We start from the raw sequence: 13,711 nt of genomic DNA, 5'->3' as shown, positions 1-13,711 counted from the left end.
GGGTGCATTTGATCCCCTCATCCAGATCATCGATACAGTTATTAAACAGAACCGGCCCCAATGCTGAGCCCTGGGGAACATCACTTGTGTCTGGCCACCAACTGGATGTAACTCCACCACCACTCTTTGGGCTCAGTCATCCAGCCAGCTTTTAACCCAGGAGTACAATCGCCCAAGCCACGAGCAGTCAGTTTCTCCAACAGAATGCTGTGGTGTCAAAGGCTTTACTAAAGTTCAGGTAAACAACATCAACAGCCTTTCCCTCATCAACTGGGTGGGTTGCCTTGCCATTGAAGGAGATCAGGTTAATCAAGCAGGATTTCATAAACCCATGCTTGTTAGGAACTAGCTTGAAAAATGTTTGTGGATCCAACTACTTGCATGGGATTGCAGGCAGTATGGATATTTTCTGGTCCCTAGTGCCATAACAGTGGTGATCTTGTCACTCATACAGGTATTTTTAGGGAGCCCATGTGAGGCAGAGCAGTAGTGTTCTCTAAATTTTGCAGATATGACAAAAAAAAATGCTTGCACTGCATAATGCAGTCCAGAATGGATATACTCAGGGGGATAATTTAGCAAGCTGGAGATTCAGAGTAATTAATCTATAGTGTTTCTAGTGTAGCATAGTGTGATGATGAATTATACAGAAAATCATTTGCACAAAATCATTTCTGAAATACATGACAGATTAAGGAACTAAATACGTATCTTTGGACCTCAGCACCATAACTACAGACCCATCCTCCCAGATGTCCTTAACTTCAAATCTTGTCCAAAAAATTTATGATTGGTTGAGCACCAATAGTAACTTACTTAAAATCCTGTTAAATTTCCCCTCTACAATCAGACAGACATTTGCCATTTATTGCAAAAATGGAAAAGCTTCTACAGCAAAAATCTTTGTTTCATGCATAAATAGCTAAACCCAGGCCTGTCAGGACCAAGCCAGACTACTAGAAGAGAGAGTGACTGACAGCTTCAGAAAACATCAGGATGCAATAAAATGGAGATGGTTGTGCTGAATGAATGGGCAGCTCATTTATCCACAATGGTGCTTACCTTGGTTAAAACACCACCCAATCTAAGATGCTATGGGAAGGTTTGGAAGTCTGAGATATGATGCACAACTTCTTACACACAAAGGTAGTTTTTCCTGCAGTTAGGAAAAAATGATACCAAATCTTTTGTACAACTGGCCAGAAATTTTAGTCAAAAAAGAAATATATTAACATTATATCCAGAATGAACTGTATTTTTAAAGTCCCTTTACAGCCTGTTTGCAAAAAGGTATGTTGGAGAGCTTTCAAATATTCCTGCTCACTGATGAAACAGAAAAATTACTGTGGCTAATACACATTTCACAAACATTTAAGCTAGCAAGCAATTCTGTTTTCACATTACTTTGTGGAGAAATTGTGAATGCCTACTTCCACATTATCAGTACAGCATATGACACACATCCATGTATCAATGTTGGAGAGATATAAGGCCTGGAAAATTATTTTTTTAATTGGATAACAAAAATGAAGCAACATGTAAAAATGGCAAGAATAAAGGACAGAAGGTTTAAAAATAAGTATTACCCAAAGTATTTGCTTTTTTTTCCAGCAGGATGATGATGGAGACCTCCAGTTGTCTGTTGTAGTAAATGAAATGCCATCATGACTCACCTTGAGGAGACTTAATAAAAGAGAGATTCATGATAGGAAATCTGTGGTGTACCCACACTACAGAATTTCCAGCTAGGACTCCCTTCTACTCCTTTCTTTGAAGAGAAACCCTCACCTCCTGAACAAAAGTTACCTACAGAAAAAAAAAAATCATTGCATTGCAATGAAAAAACACTAAGAAAAATAAAACACTAAGCAATGAAGGCATAGGAAGTATTGCAATCTGTAATACTGACATCCAGAAGCAACTGAGCTGCTCCTCTATTTACACCACTGCTGCATATGACTCAAGTTGAAAATGGGCTATTTAGATTTGCTGATCTGTCCAAGTGTCTGCAAGTAGTTAGCGAGAAAAATATTTTCTAATTGATGGAACATTGTGTATTCATGCTCATCGTAGCTATGTTTTGGTTTTGTGGGGTTTTATTTCCTTATTTATTTTCCTTAGACAATGCAATGGAAGAATAGGATGCAAGTCAGTATAAAGAATGTAAAAATATCCAGGCAATAGAAAGCATTCAATTTTTCCTTCTCATTACAGCCACTGGAAGGACATGTAATTCTGATCCCGCAGCATTCCAGCGCACAAACTCACTATTCATTAAATACTCTGTGAAGCATACAGGTATTCACTGAATTTTATTGATTTGCCATTTTTATTTCCATGTAATCTCATTAAATGCTAATTTCTTTTCTGTTTCAGGCATGTATACGCTATTTAAAAATCCAAAGCACTGGCATATCTGTGCACTTCTTGATTTCCTGGCAGTTCTAAGAAAATAGAAAGAAAATAACTTTTAGTTGGACCACAACCAGAACTCTCAAAATTTCTAAGGAAAGGGCTTTATAAATACTTTTGGATTGAACAAAATGTTTCATTTTCATCCTGACAATTTTAAAAATTACTTTTTTTAAAAAATGAAATTAAAAGGGACCTTGTAGTAAAAAAATGCTTCAAAACAAAAATAAAGCTGTAAGCATGCGGTCACCCCGTCAGGAGTGTGACCAGCTGATGTACCTGTTGTGCAGCAGACAGGCATCTCAGTGCAGAAGTCCACTGTCCACAGGGGTCTCACAGAAAAACTGGAAAAGAAACCTGTCCCGACACCAGGCTTATTGCCTGTCCCATTTGTGGCCAAATAGAGCACCGGGGGCTTTTCAGGATACAGCTTCTCTGGCTGGAGGGGACAGCTGCACAGTTTGCTGTGTGTTCCAACAGCTCAGCACCTGGAAGAGTAACCATACTGCAGCAACTTTGACCTGGGGGTCTAGCAGGGACACTTAGCTAATATAAAACAGTAATACAGGGTTGTAATGTTGATGCCTTCAGATACTTGATTCTCCTAAATTAGCACTCACAACCCATCTACAGACAGGCATCACCATCACCAGGACTGAAAACTACTGTGGACAAAACTGCATAACTCTTATTCCTCAGTGTCATGCTGCCTTGCTTAGACAGCTGTGACTTTCAGCTTTTAGCTGGGCACTTCACTCCTGCATGGTGCTGGGATGTGCATTCAGATGATTACCCGTAAAAGAAAACAGAAGACCAACAGCAGGAAGGAAGAAGCTTCTCTCTTTCTCCTGTGTCAGAAATGACCTGTTCGGGGCACAGCTCCTTTTTACTGACTGCTAAACTGACTGGCGGTAAATTGAAAAATTGCTAATGAGTCAAGCATGTTTTGCCTGTGTTGCAATGTCCCAGGCCACTATGCACTCAGTTTCTGGGCAGAACAGTCATATCTGATGTGGAGCTTGTCTCCACAACTTGTAACTACACGAGGTACCTAATGTTCTCCAGAAAATGAAGGGATTAAGGAAGCAGCCCCTTGAGAAGGAGCTGCTGGGGAGGGTTACATGCTCAAGAAGGTTCTGATCTGCCATGTCCTTTGCACTCGCAGCCACTATCTGGGTACTTGGCCTTGCATAACCTCTACATTTATTTGCCAGAGTCCATACGCTGACTCCCCCAATATATGTAAGAGTACATATACATTTCACCTTCCCTGCCTCCCCCAAATATACACTGGAACACACAGGAGTTCTGCTTCTGGGCCATGATGAGGGTATATCATGCCCAGAGGACCTACAAAAATACGTGGGAAAATGGGCTTCAGATCTTTCCCAGCAGATTAAGCCTCTGAGGAGGATGAGAACCAATCTGCTGGAGGACCCATTTTTGTCATCCTGAAGCTGGGAAGTGGCCTACATAATAGCACACTCTCCACCCAACTACTCAGGGGACTGAACTAGTGAGATCTTCACAGTGGTCTGCAATAAACTAATGAAAGTCCTAGCAAAAAAACCACAGATTAGCTTCACAGCTCCTGCAGGTCAGCATGGAAAGCCAAACTTGAGAGTAGAAATCCTTAAACATCTTCATTTTGTACTCTTACTGGTCTGCTGATGCTAGTTTGGGTCACATGCAGAAATCTTACCAAGTGGTGTTTGTTGGGTAGCTGATGTTAAAAACATGTGTTAACAAACCCCTTCCATACATTAACTCACACCCATCCCCTCCAGCATGCAGGCACTCCTCTCCGCACACCCCGCATGAGGCTGAAGTAGCTTCCACAAGTATGAGAGGCATGCTTTGCAGCCCAACAAATACCTGTATGTGATACATACATATATATATATGCATCTACCTATTAATATAGACAGATAGGTAGATGGCTAGATTTAGTAGAATGCAGGAGAAAAGGGTCCAGGAATAAACAGAGTATAGAGCATAGACATACCATCTCTTCTGCATCTGAAGTAGAATTTTCAAAGGTATCAAGTACCCACAAGATTTTGACACTATTAAAGCCAGCTCAAGAGCTTTTGACAAGATATCCAGCTACATGTCTAAGAAAATCCATATACTTCATTCATCTTGCTTTCTCTGCAGTTTCTGAGCACCCTGTTTAGTCCATTCTCTTGCTGATCTTCACTGCCTTTTAAACATAGTCTTATTCCTCCTTTAACAGTGCCATACTATCATTTTCTTCTATTTCCATACATAAAAAGCCATGTGGTCTTCTTATATACTTTTTATAACAAGGAATGCCCTTTGTTCAAAACCTTTTAGACTTCTGAGCCAGCACATTTTAAGCAAATGCTGAATCTGCTACCGTCTCATGTCTTCACTCAGCAAAATAAATAAGCATTTGCATGCACAGTTGGAAACATTCTAAAACATTTATGTAAAACTACATTAGGCTGCAGGCTAATGACTACTACCCTAACAAGATCCTGCAGTTTCTGCATATCAAAAGCCCACACAAAAATTAATTCTGTGGACTTGTTTTTTCATAAACATCTATACTGCAGAGTACAATAAATTTGGATTGAATGTTCCATTAGTTTTTACTATACTGTATTTTGCCATAGCACTATTGTACATGGTTTTATGGCACCACCTACTGAAATATTTAAATTATGTAAAACAGTTTAAGATTTAGTTGAAATTATCTTGCTGCTTCGTGTGTTCAATTTGCAAAGGTAGACTGTGGCAAATTTTATAAATAAAGGTTGAAATTTCATTTAGAACTAAACAGTTTGCTTTGTCCAGTGGTTATAAAAATGTTATTTGACTTAAGGATTAACTCTTCAGATGACTGGGAAAAAAGTCTCGCTTTGAAATTTTATATGCTAACCTTCACCAGCAACATTTTTCTGCAAAAGGTAGAGATTATAAATCACCCTGAAAACACTGGCAAATACATCCCTAGTTTACTATATTTTTTTAAAGATATATTTATTTTCTTGCAGAAATACATAGCAAACATCAAACATTATTTTTAAACTTCAGTTGTGTTGGTAAGAATATGTTCTTTTTTAACAAGTTAACAATCCTGAGGCAAATCCTCAAATAACACATTGAGTTGATGTGTACATTCAGTAGATTTAAGCAATAACATCAGAAAAAATAATTTCATTATACAATTTTATTTTTGAAAGCAGACCTCAAAATGACCTGAAATAACTTGTATTCAAATTATTTCCTAATTAGCAGGGAGCTATTGAAATGGACTATATTCAAAATTTGCACTAGACTGTTTATAAGAAAGTGTTCTCATCGATTTCATGAAAATATAGATCCAAACATAAATGGTAATCAAATCCTTACTGTCGGTAGAAAAGCCTAAAGAATTACCTTAAAGAAAACTTTTCTAAATGTGCCTTCTTACAATTTCTTTTCCCATTTCATTTACAAGCAACAATGCTATAATGAATTATGCAGATGATGAGATAATCAGTGAATATAATCATACAATGCCATCACGCATCCTGACACTGTTACGTACCATATTATAGTTTTTTAATGATGTTTTAAATCAAGGCTTTCCTGACTTTTCTGCTTAAAGGCCAACTTATTATTTCACAAAGGTCGGGGCTTTTTGAATAATCATGTTTGGGGTGTATTCTTGCCTTCTTCCACTCTTGTGTTACTCAGGCAGCATGACTTCCCTCACTATGTCCTGGGAGACTGGAGGGCAAGCATAATTATTTCCTGTAATTTCTTTTCTTGTCTTTTGACATATAAGGCATGGCCATGGTGGGAAAAGTTAGCACACTGTGTTCTAACTGTCCTTAACCCATGTACATGCCCATCATTGCTGCTTTTATCTGGGATGGGCCAGGCATGCAGTAAATGGGGATCAGCTCCTTCGTTCTCCCTCCCTTCCCCGGGGCTGCTTCCCGGGGACTGTGAAAGCTTGAGTCACCTGCGGTCCGAGCCTTCCTGAAATCGAGGCCAGGCAATGGAGGCTTTGCAAAGATTTATGGAAGGACCCCCAGACTCAAAGAACTAACCCCAGGGGAGCTCCTCCCCAGGCTGTGGTGTAGCCCAAGAGGGAGCTGCTGAGCAGCCACAGCCCCACAGGAATAAGGGCTGGGGAAGCACAGGCGCATCCCCCAGCACCCTTCCTCCCCTGGTACAGCAATCAGTGCGTAGCCGTTTGGAGCGTATTCCAGGGACTGCACCAGGATAGGTTTGCAGGAAACGAATGGGTAACACAAGCACTGAGTTAGCACATCACTGAACTGGGCACACGGGTGAGTAAAGCTAGCGTGTTTCTGTTAAAATTGTCACATGGATTTGTGCAATCTAGGATTGTATATTATATCATCATGATGTAAATCAGAACTTGCAGGTTCAGAGCATAATTAGTTACAGGAGTATGAATGGTCTATATATATGAAGGAGAAATAAGGAAATGATCATGAGCAAGATTTTGCAGAAATGTAATGTAATTAAATTGCATATGAGCATCTGTATATTAAAATGTACATGCATAAATATAAAATACAATATTTATTTTCATACAAGGCCTGCAGACTCTAAGCAATATTTTAGAATTGGTAAGCTATAACTGTATTTTGATATTTACCGTTATTCCCTCAAATAGTATGTTGATTTTCTTAGTCAGGTGGTCCTCTGGTCACCTTTCTAAACTCGTTGCTGTTATACAGGAATTTTTTTTCCCCATTCTAGGTAAGCCATATGGGATTTCAGAAAATTATTATATTAGGAACAGTGAGGAAATGCTGCTCTTGTAGTTTCTTTTGTGGCCACAATTGTGCAGGTGTTTGCAGAACTGCAGTGCTTAAATTTTGATGAAGAGGAATCTGGGGGCAGATGCAGAGCTCAGGCAGACACAGATGTCCCATCAGCTTGAAGGTACTGTACTTGTTTCCCTCTCTTGCAGATACACAAAGAAACCTTTTGCATGCTAAATACCCACAGGTACAAACCGCATCACATATCCATTATGTTTAGAATATTTTATTCCTGATATTTGTATAAAACGTAGGTTTAAAATGCTAGTTCCTTTAATGAATGAATATACACTTGTATACATGCTGTATACAAATGCAATGGTCATATTCTGCCCTCAAAAAACCATATGCAATTCTAAGGGAAGCATTTGGCCACTATACTAGTACATAGCCAAGTGAAAAATAATACTGTAATGCAAACTAATGTAATGACACTTCTTAAAGCAAAGTCTATGTATAAAGCAGAGGGAAAAACTAATGAGAAACAGATGTACACAGGAGAGCATTTTGAGTTAAATGGTATGTGTGGTTTCATTTGGGCACGTGTTTCTTTAGCACGTGGAGAGAGAGTGTATATATAGCTATGCAAAGGAAAATATTAGTTGTTGAAAAATGTGTATGCTATCAGGAAAAAGAGGCTTTAAAGGGGAAAGTATTCAGCAAATTCTGTAAGTCTCAGGAGAGCTCAGCACTTTTAAACTACAATTAATTAATTCTTTTGCATTCCAGGAGGCCAAAACAAATGAAAGGATCAATTCCTTTTTGAACCCACAAGACAGTGCTTGCTGCAGCTACAGCCATGCCAGCCATGAGCACCATGGCTGCTCGATGCTGGCACGGAACCAGCAGCACCCGCCTCTGCCCAGGCAGCGCAGGAGCCCAGCAGCCGCGGCTGGTTCAACCCTCCTGGGCAGCGGCGTGGCAGAGAGCTCCTGCATGTCCACCCGGGACGTGGCTTGCAAAACCAACTGCAGTATTAACATCTGCTGAGTGCTCAAGAATCTTGGCTGGAAAAGCAGGTAACAGCTCCCTCCTCCCTGTAGGGTAGGAAGGAGCTTGCTTTTACCAACAAAATCTAATGTGCTTTTAAATAATGCGGTAAGGCAGAAATCTTTTTTACGAGATATCACTGGAGTGGAGTAGTGAAATAACATTAACATAGCCATCTCAAGAGAAAACGATTTTTTCAAGGGGAATTTAGGTCACAGATAAATACTTTACCCATGCTTCTGTAGACACTCATAACTGAAGAAGAGGATTTTATGTTCAGGTTAGAGGCAGTGTCTAGGTATTTCACTGTTTGGAAGAAATATATTGTCCTCTTAGCATGACAGCCATCAGCTTTACCTGCATCCCTTACATATTACACAAATATTATACAATGTAAAAGGCCTACAGCAGCAACTGCAAGGCCAAGGTTGTTTGTTGGGGGGGTGGGTCTCAGAAATGCTCTAATTCCACTATAGATTGTTTCTGATAAGGTTTCTGTTTCTTCAGGGTACATTACCTCAGACTGCAGACAATTAGTGTCCATCATTCTACACTTTCACAATCTTATTCCATGATACATTATGCAGATTCACATCACTAAAAATAAGCAATAAATATATAAATATGTAGTCTGTCCACCTACGTAGTGCAAGACTTAGCAGTAAAATTTATTTAAAAGTCTTACGCTTTTTCCAAGGTCTTTCTTGTCCCTAATTCATGTTAGTCATAAATGTCTTTATTAAAAAAATACAATATCTTACTTGAAGACATTGCCACAAGCTGTGTAGACCAAGCCCTGCTTAGCCAGATACTCTGTAGAAACTGCCAGCTATTGCTGCTCTCACGTTGAGAGGAGCACAACCTCTCTCTCCCATTACACCCCTCCATTCTTGAATTCCTTCTCAATTATCATGACAACTTAAAAAATTACAAAAGCCACTTACTGGCTTCATATCTGCTTTTCAAACCCATCCCTCAGAGCTAATTAGCAAACAGGGACCAACAGATTAGAAGTCACCTTTACCATAGGCTCCTTCTGCACACATGATCTAGAAAACAAGTCTGTTCCTCTACTGAAATGGACCTGAACAGCATGTAGGCCAAGACCCAAAACGAAAGTGAGGAAAAGGTGAAACTAAGGTACTATTTTTTTTAATGGTCTTCCATTGGTTGGATGAGGCTTTGAGCAACCTGGTCTAGTGGAAGGTGTCCCTGACCACAGCAGGGAGGTTGGGTGATGATCTTTAGATGATCTTTAAGACCACTTCCAACCCAAACCATTCTGTGATTCTATGATTCTGATTCCTTGGAGAGAAATTACTTCCATGGACCTTGGATGAGGCTCTCGGAGCACAATAAAGAGTTCAGCTTTCCATAAACTGTTGTCATTAAAACCAACAATGGGTTGGGCTGCTCTGGGAAGCCCTTTCTGAATATCAGTATGAGAGATCTTTCACCTGAAATGTCAATGGGATCACAGTAAAAAGTCTATAAATCTTTATTGTTTTAACATATGGGTGTCAGCGTCATTGCCTGTGTTCCACAGTAGCTAAATAGCTTTGATTCAGTTCTGATCTACTGTTTGTGAAAAGTCCCCCTTTATTTCATGCCTTGCTGGATACAGAGATCTGGTAAGCAGGTCTGCCAGCATGGCCAGATCCTCTCCCAGAGCCACAGAGCCAGGACCATTCCCATGCAAGGAGAAAGGGATTGCCTGGCACTGCCCTTCTAGCTGATTGAAAGGCTGCAGCCTGTCTGCAAAGTGACAGAGGATTTGAAATCCACGTGAAATCTACCAGCCCCATGAAGTCACAACTGCAATCTCAGTTTTCCATTGTCCATGCATATCCCACATCAAGGTCCTTAAAGCAAACTGGGAGTGCTTCCCTACCTTATTCACTTAGTAGCCAAATCATATTTTGGAGCAGCTAAAATAGAAAAATTTTCCTTTGCACAAGCTTGGACAAAACCATCAGGAACAGATAGCTATCTTAATAAGATTTAATCCAAAATCATCTACAGTCTGATGCTGCACAGTACAGAATAGGGTAGAGATAACAATGAAAGTATTTCTACAAAAGAGAAAAGGAAGCAAAAAAGCAAAAATCCTTTTTTTTTTTTTTTAACAAAACAAGAGGAGTACAAAGCACTGGGAGGGGAAATTATGTTTTTCTTCTGGCAAGTATTTGCAGCAGTCTCAGGCTGTGTCTCACTGTACCAAACCACTGAGACAATTTGGTCATTTTTCACACTACTATATGAAGGAAAAAAATAATCCCTGAAAGTCCTTCAATGATTTTAAAAGCTTTTAAATTAAGCCCTTGGAAAAAAGAAAGAAGAAAAAGAGGCCCGTTGTCTAATGTCATTAAACAAATGAATCCAGAGTATCTGATTCTTCTCTTATTCTTTGCCTAGCTGTTCTTGTAAAGCATATTTTATCTTAACTTGCATATTGATGGCAGACTTCTGCCAGTCTAAACTGTATCTTTCATCCAGTGACAATTCAGCACATAAACACTGCTGCTGCTGCAAGTGCTGGCACAAAATTCTCGGGCACTGTCTAGCTGGGGAAGCTGAAAACTGTTGCTACACATCCTGCAACTGGGAATGTACTTTTGGGAAGGACTGACCAGAACTGGGCAAAGGGATGCTGTGCTTTCCAGTTGCCTCCTCCAAAAATGTGGACTTGATGCATGTGTTTAAGTTCTCCATTGAACTGGGGATAAAAACTCAAAGCTGTTGAATCTTCCCAGTCACTTTGTTAAGAGTCTTTTGCTATTTTGTTTCCCTTTCTTTTGCTGCAAAGTTCCTCAGAGTGTATATACAGAAAGGGGAATTAGTATTGTAATGTCTGATATTCATATTTTGAAATCCTGTTGGCTATCCCATTCAGAAAAGAGTCTACTAACTGCTGTGTGTATTACTATCTCCTCCCAGAAAATCTGTTTATGCTTCCAGCCTGCTGGCAAACGTGAAACCCTCACTGGTAGAAATGCAGTTTCATAGAAGACTGCATTTTTCACAGGCAGTCAGATAAGAAGATGTGGTTGTGGTCTTTGCTACCTAGTGACCTAACTTTCCTCCTTCATAAGAAAGAAAGTGGGAGGGGTGCATCTCAGAACGTACCGTTTTCAGTAAGTAACAGAGTATGGTCTGAATGGCTCACTTGATTTATAATTAAAATAACTGGTATGTGTTGAGTTCCTTGAACAGCCACACCAAAAATGAACGTGATGTGTACTACTGATTGTGTTTGATTTCCTTCCGAATCCTTTCATTAAGATGTTCTATTCCCGTAAAACAAAAACATTTCTATTCCTACATGTACGTCAATGGCAAAGGATCAGTTTTCAAAACCTGCCCTATTTCCTCAATGACTCAGATTCTCAGCATTGCACTGTTTGTACAATGAAAGTCACTAATCCCTGGAGTAAAGAGACCCACTACATGTAGGCCCTACCAAATTTATATCATTAAAGGTCATGTAAAAAGACGCGCTTCCTTATATACTTCTTTATATCGTCCCATGTGAGCCCTATGTCTCTTTTAAAATGACAGTTCATGACACGACAGTGCGAACAAGACAGCAATGAAGAAAGACATATTTGGACTTGGATTTCAAGACAGAATACTACTGATATTCAGATAGTAATAAGCACGCACTTGTCAGTACTCAGTTTACAGAGGGAGAAAGATAAATATCTTAATGATGTGATTTTGATGTACATCTTCACTTCATGATGTAAAAAAACTACTCACTCTCTGTACTGCATGTTCTTTTATGTTTCTGTTTTACCTCATCTGTCTGTATCACAGTAATGTACCCTCTTCAATACCAGCTACAAAACTAGATCAACTGATTTTCCTGATCAAGAAATATTTATTAAACACATTTAAACATTAAACTTAGTTGACTAAGATAGATCCCCCTTTCATCTGAACGTCTCTTCTGAAGTTCATGTCAGAACCCCAAGGTCGGATACAGAGGCTCTGTTCCTCTTGGGTAACACAGAGACTGTATAAAAACACAAGTGTTTACTCCTTAGATACTGCCATACAAGTATAAGTTCCCTGTCACAATTTTTTAGGGAACAAGTGCATATTCTGCTAATATCTCACTCAGCAATCCCTGAGGGCAGTACGAAGACAGTCATTAATTCAACTCCAATATGCAGGCAAGATGTATCCACTCGTCAGAGTGCTCCTGAAGTACTGCACAACATCCATCGCGGCAGTTTTATTAGAGAGATGTTAAAATGTGTATTTCTGGGATTAAGTGTCTGCAGTGTATGCTCACCCAATCCTGAAACAGAAAAAAACAAGTCTCAATAGGAGAAAAAGGTGGTCAGAAGCCAAACCCCAAAGCAAGTTAACACAGCACAAAGGATGGCTATCCTAATACAACTGTATAAGTCACCTACATCTCAGGTAGACTGATCCCCCAACAATGAGCTCAGGACAAAGCTTGGGGGACAGAAGGAATGTTTTGCCCACAGAACTGTTTTGTTCATCTTCTTACCTCTGAGCATAAAAACAGGCTTCAGCTTATAGCACCAGAGCTGTTGTTTTGCTGGTAGAGGAGCAGTATCCTGAGCTGCTGGGGTATGGGAGGGAGGATGAGGGGCAGAGGGGACTGTATTACTCATCTCTTTAAAAGTTCTGTGCCCCTTGCCTCTGTGCTGGAGGGATCCCTCCTGTGGTGCTGGTGCAGAGCAAACAGGTGGGAGCTACATCCCGTACCATGTGGCCAGACTCTTCTTCCTGATGTCAACAAAATGAAACAGCCCCCCATGTTCAAATATGTCCACATGATCTACAGCTGAGCCATTGCCAGGGCTTTGCCTCCCCTGACACTGAATGATGGCAAAGGATGACCTCACTGATAGCATCTGACAACTCTACTTTGGGCTTAATCAGACCCAGGTTAGGGAAGAAGGATATGGCTGCACAAGCTCTTGGTTGCTGCTGGAGTTCGCTCTTGTGAAACCAGCTTGACCCAGACTGCAAAACACTTGAATCTCAAATATGCCAAATGACAGAGTCAACAACAAGAAATGAGCATCCAAATTATATTGAAATACATTGACATAGAAATACTGTGAGCAGAACCTGCCTTGCATCCACCGCACACAACAACAGGAAAGGACCAGGAGATGTCCAGAGCTGGAAAAGGCACTGTACTCTCAGGACATGACTGTTCTGCACAGGGTACTGACAGACAGGCTACCCAGCTACCGCTGAAGAAGTCAGGATGATTAATGGAGGTGGTGTGTCCCTGTTAGAGGAATGTTTCACTCAAGCTTATTAGTCAGGCTGAGAAGGGAATCTCATGAGAGGAAAAACCAGGATAATGTCATGGAAACCATGACTGAGATGTACATTGAGATATTTCCAAATTTTATGGGGGAAAAAAAGGAAGAAAATAAGAAACAAACAAAAAAAAATAATCAGGAGTCCCTATGCATTTTCAGTGAGGGAAGGAGAGTCTTACACTGAAA

General features: G+C 40.0%; 1 long non-coding RNA gene across 1 annotated transcript; it reads left to right on the top strand.

The window, feature by feature from the left end:
* Positions 1-6,307: 6,307 nt before the first annotated feature.
* On the top strand, positions 6,308-12,118 carry LOC114015768 (uncharacterized). The gene is made up of 3 exons (XR_003559884.2): positions 6,308-6,719; positions 7,159-7,344; positions 7,953-12,118. It is a non-coding gene; the product is annotated as an uncharacterized LOC114015768 (long non-coding RNA).
* Positions 12,119-13,711: the final 1,593 nt, after the last annotated feature.

The sequence above is a fragment of the Falco cherrug genome, chromosome 2, assembly GCF_023634085.1.
Source record: "Falco cherrug isolate bFalChe1 chromosome 2, bFalChe1.pri, whole genome shotgun sequence".
Taxonomy (NCBI): domain Eukaryota; kingdom Metazoa; phylum Chordata; class Aves; order Falconiformes; family Falconidae; genus Falco; species Falco cherrug.
The sequence above is the reverse complement of the archived record's forward strand: the minus strand, read 5'-3'. Positions and strand labels throughout refer to the sequence as shown.